At 39.5% G+C, this 7,789-nt stretch overlaps 1 long non-coding RNA gene across 1 annotated transcript; it reads left to right on the forward strand.

Moving 5' to 3' along the window:
- Positions 1 to 4,054: 4,054 nt before the first annotated feature.
- LOC148136427 (uncharacterized) lies at positions 4,055 to 6,621 on the forward strand. The gene is made up of 2 exons (XR_015754396.1): positions 4,055 to 6,025; positions 6,162 to 6,621. It is a non-coding gene; the product is annotated as an uncharacterized LOC148136427 (long non-coding RNA).
- Positions 6,622 to 7,789: the final 1,168 nt, after the last annotated feature.

Here is a 7,789-nt window from a genome sequence, read left to right on the forward strand (position 1 = left end):
GCCAAAGCACTTTGATGAAAGTAGCACAGTGGATATGGTGTACATGGATTTTATTCAGGTATTTGGTAAGGTTCCCGACAGTTGGTTAATTCAGAATGTAAGGAGGCATGGGATACAGGGAAGCTTGCTTGTCTGGATACAGAATTGGCTGGCGCATAGAGGACAGATGGTGGTAGTAGATAGAAAGTATTTAGCCAGGAGCTTGGTGACCAGTGGTGATCTGCAGAGATTTGTTCTGGGACCTCTGCTCTTTGTGATTTTTATAAATGACTTGGATAAGGAAGTGGAAGGGTGGGGTAGAGAGTTTGCTGATGACATGAAGGTTGGTGGAGTAGTGGATAGTGTGGAGGGCTATTATAGGTTGTATTGAGACATTGATAGGATGCAGAACTGGGCAGAAAAGTGGCAGATGGTGATCATCCTAGAAAAGTGTGAAGTAATTCGAATTTGAATGCAGAATACAGGGTTAAAGGCAGGAATCTTGGCAGTGTGGAGGAACAGAGGGACGTTGGGCTCCACATCCATAGATCCCTCCAAGTGATCATCCACGTTGAGAGAATTTTGATGAATGTGCATGGTTTGTTGGCTATCATTGGCAGGGAGATTGATTTTAAGAACCACGAGGTTATACTGCCGCCCTATAGAGTCCTGGTTAGACCACACTTGGAATATTGTGTTCTGTTCAGGTCACCTCATGACGGGAAGGATGTGGAAGGGTTAATGAGAGTGCAAACGAGATTTACCAGAATGCTGCCTGGAATGGAGGACATGTCGTATGAATAAAGTTTGAGGGAGCTGGGGCTTTTCTCATTGGAGCAAGGAAGGATGAGAGGCAACTTGATAGAGGTGTACAAGATGATGAGAGGCATAGCCAGATAGCTTTGTTCGCTGGGCAGAAATGTCTATCATGAGGGGACATATTTTTAAATAATTTGAGAAAGGTTTAGGGAAGATGTCGCAGGAAGGTTTAGGGGAGATGTCAGAGGCAGGCTCTTTACACAGAGAGTGGTGGGTGTGTGGAATGCACTGCCATCAGTGGTAGTAGAGTCAGAAATATTAGGAATATGTAAGCGACTCTTGGATATGTACGTGGATGATAGTAAAATGAAAGAATGTCGATTGGTCTGATCTTAAAGTAGCATAGAAGGCTGGCTCAACATCGAGGGCCCCTAGGGGTTTGCAATATTGTACTGTTCTGTATTTTATTTGCTGTGTCCTATAAAGAAGGAACCAGATCAGATTTAAGTTGAATGTGCAAGATTTAAACATTGCAATTTGACAGATAGGTGCACCCCTTAAAAATAGATCAGACCTATGAGACTGTAAGAGAAATTATTCTGCTGGAGGAGTTTAATAGCTCACTGCCAGAGATGATAAGAATTCATGTTTATGAACATAAAGTTCAAGAAGTGAGAAGAATGGCAGAGATGGCAGATAAATATGCATTAGTACACAAATTGAAATTTCGGTACTGACAGGAATTTCATCCTGTGTGGGTTAAAAATTGGGAGAAGGGGAGATCATACACGAAGAAACAAGGCTTAGATCACACTGGCAAGAGTTTACCACAGGTGAAAAAAGAAAGCCAAAGTGTTGCAAAGGATGTGATTGGCCTCGAGTGTTTTCACTGTAATGGAGTGGGACAAAGAAAATTACAGTGTTGGTGGTTTCAGAAGGACACTGGGAAAAGGTGTTGCCACAGCCAGAAGGTGGGGTACATAAGATTACAGTGTGGTCGTTAAAGAAAGGCACTGTCGAAAAAGATGTGGTAAACGAAGCTAAGCCAGTACCATTAGTAAAAGTAGTGAAGAAAACCACAAGAAAAGTCGAGGAGCTTCCGGTGAGTGCACAACGTAGGCAAGGACTGGGTATGGAGTTAGTGCCTGATCTCTAAGAAAGTTTGCCTCTGTGGGTAACATTTAGGAAGAACAGGGGAGAAGAGAAAGAAGTTATAATTTTGAGAAGTACAGGAGCTAATCAGTCTCTCATGCTAAGAGATGAATATATTTGCACTATTTCTGATCTGTTACTCGACACAGTGGTAATTTGTGGAATAGTTAGACAGAGATTTAACGTTCTTCTATGGTAAATCAGTTTGGAGAGCCAAATCAAGACTGGGGATGTAACAGTGGGAATGATTGCCAGAGTGTCAGTTCCAGGAATCCAGTTTGTTCTTGGGAATTACTGAACAGGGTCCAAGGTGGGAGTGACTCCCAATGTTGTGGAGAAGCCAAATGAAAACCAGGGATGAAAGGATTTAAAAGACAAATATCCAGGATTATTTCCAGACTGTGTAGGATTTATTTATAAATCACAGACAAAAATCAAATACTAAAGCGAAAGGTGAAGGAGTCGAGGTTCAGTTAGTGGACACCCTGTTTGATGCAATGTTGCAGCAAAAACCTGAACAGGTAGAGGGTCAAACAGAAAAGTTTAGTCCCCAAAGGGTAATATAAAAGAAAGACAAGTCAATTAAAAATATATTTATTGATACATACTCAGAAAAGGAATCAGAATATATTCCTGAGGTTTATTATCTTCAAGATAGAATCCTAAGATGAAAATGGAGACCACGGCAGCTAAGTGCAGAGAATAAATGGACAAGAGCGGACCAGGATGTGTTGCCGGTAGTATGCAGACAGGAAGTCTCACGCCTTGCATATGAATTACAAGTAGGAGTTCACCCAGATGTACAGCCGACTCAGGCTAAGTTACAAAAGCACTTCTATTGGCCTGGACAGCTCAAGGATGTGATTGCGTTTTGCCATACGTGTCATACATGCTAAATGGTAGGTAAGCCACAGTTGGTAATAAAACCAGCACCTTTGTTGACAATTCCCCATTTTAAGAACGTTTCATGTGGGTTATAATTGATTGTGTAGGTCCCCTCCTGAGAACTAAAAGTTGTAACCAGTTGTTAACCATAATGGATGTCTCCAACAGATTTCCAGGGTATTACGGAGAATGAAGGCAAAAAAGGTGGAGAGGAGCTAATGGTTTTCTTGACATAGCATGGGCTACCCAGGGAGATTCAGTCAGACCAATGATCTAAATTTTAAATTAGATTTAAATTAGATTAGATTACTTACAGTGTGGAAACAGGCCCTTCAGCCGAACAAGTCCAGACCGACCCGCCAAAGCGCACCAACCCAGACCCATTCCACTATACTTACCCCTGCACCTAACACTATGGGCAATTTACCTAACTTGCACATTTTTATGACTGTGGGAGGAAACCGGAGCACCCGGAGGAAACCCACGGAGACAAAGGGGAGAATGTGCAAACTCCACACAGACAGTTGCCTGAGGCGGGAATTGAACCCGGGTCTCTGGCGCTGTGAGGCAGCAGTGCTAACCACTGTCCCACCGTGCCGCCCACAAATCTAATTTTACTGCCAGGCTGTTTTAGGAGGTTATGGATAGTTTTGGCATACAGCACGTTAAATCAAGCGTGTACCATCCTGAATCCCAGGGAGCTTTGGAAAGGTGGCTTCAAACACTGAAGACCATGTTGAAAGCATACTGTCAGGATGATCTGAACGGTTGTGATAAAGGTGTCCCGTTTATATTGTTTGTCATGAGGTACGCCCCAAATGGATCTCCTCAGTTTACTCTCTTTGAGTAAATATTCGGACATGAAGTCAGGGGTCCTTAGAAACTACTTAAAGAAGAATTGATAGGACCAAACTCAGAGATCTCACAATTGGATTATGTATTGGAAGTGAGGGAGAGATTAAATCGGGTAGGTGAGTTAACTAAACAGCACCTAAACAGGACACAGTATCGAATGAAGCAGGTGGCAGGTAAAAATTGAAACATTTCTCCAGTGGTAGGAGATTGCTTCAAAGCCAAGTTTTGTGGTCCCTATCAAATTGAGACAAAGTTGATTCAAGTGAACTATCTCGTAAAGATGTCAGATAGGAAAAAAAACTGTTTTGAATACAACGAGCAAAACTGGGAATAAATATAAAGAAAACAGAATTCGTGAAGGCAGATGTGACGTTTTTATGACATAACATTGGACATAGAAAGTTGACCTAATGAACGTGAAGATGAAGGCCGTCGATCATTTCCACAATCATCCTTCAAGAAAGTGGAGCTTTGATTTTTGGGACTAAGTGGATTCTACTGGAAGTTTGATCCAAATGTCAGCAGTATGGTCATACCGCTGACCAGTTTTAAGAAGAACATAAAATTTCGGTGGACAGCAGTATGGTCATACCGCTGACCAGTTTTAAGAAGAACATAAAATTTCGGTGGACAGAATAATGCCAGGAGGTATTTGACAATTTAAAAGCAGTATTAACGACGGCACCAGTTTCAGCTACACCAAAATTTTTGAAACACTTCAATGCTGCCATCGATGCTCGTGACATATGGGTTGGACCTGTACTGAGACAGAATGATGATGATGGAATTGAATTGCTAAGTGGCTACTTTTAAAATAAATTCAGAACCCACCAGAGACGATACTCCATACTGAAAAAGGAATTATTGAGTTTGATACTGGCCTTATAACATTCTAATATTTATGTAATGAACCATGTGTTGGAGATGGTTGTGTACACGGATCACAATCCTCTTATATTCTCGGAAAGATGTAAATACAAAAATATGAGGCCATTTCATTGTATTACAGACTTTTACATCGCAGATTGTGAATGTTGCCTGTCATAAAGATTTGATAGCAGGTGCGTCATCATGGAATTAAAGGAACAAGTGTCGATAAGATTTGACTGATTCGAATTTTATGTACGTGTGCAGAAATGAATATGGAAAATATAACTTAGATTAATGACATTTGTATTTCATAGTAATGGGGTTAAGAATTAGAGAAATAAAGATGACATCTTTTCATTATGAAGTTCCATTATTTTCTGATGGGGGTGAGGTGTTATGAAGTTGCAGGCATGTACTGTACATTTAAGAGAGAGAGAGAATGCTGTTCTGAACTGAGAGATTATAAGCACTTTTCAATTACAAGATAGCGGTCCCAGCGTATACTGAAAATTGAAAATAAAAGTATCAATCAAAGCACGATGTTTATACTAACAAAACACAGTTGTAGAGCATAAACATGAAAAGACCTTAACATACATAAAATCTGAATTTGTCGCATAAACATTTTTAGACGGCATCAAGACAAAGAAAGCAAACCACATATTCACTAAGACATTAAAACATAAACATAGGCACCCACGACTGAAGTGGGAGATTAACACATTGATTCTTACACATTGTGAAATGAGCAAAATGTATATACAGAATCGCAACCAGATGAATGAGCACACCAGCACTGAAGGGACATGAATGTGTTTACTCATCGCAATCCCAACAAGGACACAAGCGACGTAATCACGTACCCAAACGATAAAGGAAAAACAGATACAACCAGCTATAGACAGAAATAAATTAAGGAACATATGCACAAAAATTATTCTGAACACATACAGACCCTGCAAACAAAATATGAAGCAATGTGTTTACTGTGAATCTCATTGATTTTAATGATTCACCAAATAAGTAAACTAAAAGAGCAAATGCATTTGAGCTCTTACCCAGTGTTGGCACAGTATTTAAGTAAACAGCTATCAGTACCTATAATTAAATTATAAGATATAATTGAAATAATCATTGTCAGTCTATGATAATATTCCCCAAATATAGATTGAATGACAAGAAAATTCAGGATAGTAAATGATAGCTGTGGAGTTAGTTATAGCAAGTTATTGCTGAGAGTCAATGACTCAATCATAGATATAGATCGAGTAAAATTTCATATCAACCTGATGGCTTGAAGAAGATGGACCCATTCCTGGTTACATTCCTTATACACAGAAATGTCAGACCGCATCAATAGATAATCTAACTATTTGTTTTCGGCTTTATTCTTGCAGATGCGATAGATGGCAGTCGGATTGAAGAGTATGAGGATGATAATGGCAACATCTGGACAACCGCTTCCACATTCATTACCCTGTTCCTCCTGAGTATTTCCTACAGCACTGCCGTCACTCTGATGAAGGTGAGAATAATCAATTATCATACTTCCAGCAGACGAACATGGTTTGTCAAATTTCTGAGAGTTTTATTGAAGAAAAAACGAAATATTAATGCCATGATCATAAACACTGCATCATTACTTTATCCCTCTTTTACAGGTAAAATAATGTGTTGAAGTTTGGACCCCGTAGACTTGCCTCATTGATGATTGGGGTCTCTGAATTCCAAATTTATATTATGCGCTGTTGTTGACTTTAAAAATGAGACAACTTCACTTTTGAATCCGAATCTGAAAGTAATTAATGGCTTTTCTGTTTTGTTTTGTTTGAATTCATTCAGATAATTAGAGTTGGAATGTATTTGTAGCTTGTAACTTGTAATTGTTTGAAGTCCATTTGTAATTTGTTTTGTTTTTCTTTATTCCGAATTGTTTCCTACCTTTATGTTGATTCCTCATTTTCTTTTTCTGGTAATTATAAGATAAGCAGCTCAGAACGTATGTGTTCTTATCTCAATGTGTCGTCCAGTCATTTTTCTCACTTTGTTCACTTTAATATAAGTTTTTGATAAAAATACGCTCTGAAATGGTTAATAAATCTTAAAAGAATATGGACTAAACTTGAGTTTGCTTCATCCTTTCTTGAAGGCCCATTAGTAATGACATACTATCCCAAATGTTCACGCCCTGCTCCCTTCAAAGCCAGATGCATTTGCCCAGTCACATGTGGTTGTCTGTTATCGAATCATTTGGGTTAATGCTGGGCACTCTTCGTCCCACTCTTCTAAATCGACCTTTCGCTTGGTATTTCTTATGGAAAACTCCAGAGGTGGAAAGATCAAACAACATGGAGACCTTCGATGGTTCTTGTAATGCCATGAGGGTCACAGCCTAGGGTGAAGTAATGATAAAAATCAGGAGCTTTACCCCACCAGAGACTATCACAAGGTAGCCCAGAGAGTTAGAAAGCTTACTGTACTCTGTCTAACATAAAACTACTCCCAAAGTCGCTCCAGCCTAGGTTTGTCATGGACACATCTCAACACAAACACTTACCAGTTAAACACTTAACAGCCAAAAATCTGAAATTCAGAGAGTAATACAGCGACAACACATGGACAAACCAGGGTTTATTCTTAAATCTGGACTTTTTCTAACACATAAGTAACATGGGTTCACAAATTCCAGGAACCTACGTTGTCACACCACAGCTGCCAAATTCCCCGGGGAATCAGACTGGGACTATCTGATACAAAGATATCATTGAATAGCAAACATCAAAAATTGTCAACCAGAGATCAATGTTGATCAGGAAATCAGTAATACTGGAAAAACTCAGCTAATGGAACCCATATGTCGCAAGACAGAATTCAGCACCAACAATACCTAGCTATCCAATTGGTAATGAGTCGTTACACCTTCCCACCAGTTATACTTTCTTAATTCTGGGAGCTCCATACCTATTATGAATTCGCCATGGAAAGAGTTGTAGACATTCCAAATCACCAATGATTTAATGTTTCCCTTGGCCAAATCTGACCTCTTGGTCAGCCTGGAACAACCAAACATTGATGATCGTTTGAGAAGTGATAAGAGCTTGTCTAAAACAGGCTTTTTAATTTACTTTCATTTATCATTTGATTATTAAACAGGAACCATAAGGCTCCAAAAAAAAAAAACTAAAGCACATGTCAGTACATTGCCCCCAGTCACACGGATGGAGAACTGGCTGTAAGCCAGGAAACAGTTTAGGAATGAACAAACTTCTTTTTTTCTCAATGACAGAGA

This window comes from Chiloscyllium plagiosum, unplaced genomic scaffold (assembly GCF_037043375.1).
Source record: "Chiloscyllium plagiosum isolate Xiang-an unplaced genomic scaffold, Cpla_swu_hap1 HiC_scaffold_45, whole genome shotgun sequence".
Classification (NCBI taxonomy): domain Eukaryota; kingdom Metazoa; phylum Chordata; class Chondrichthyes; order Orectolobiformes; family Hemiscylliidae; genus Chiloscyllium; species Chiloscyllium plagiosum.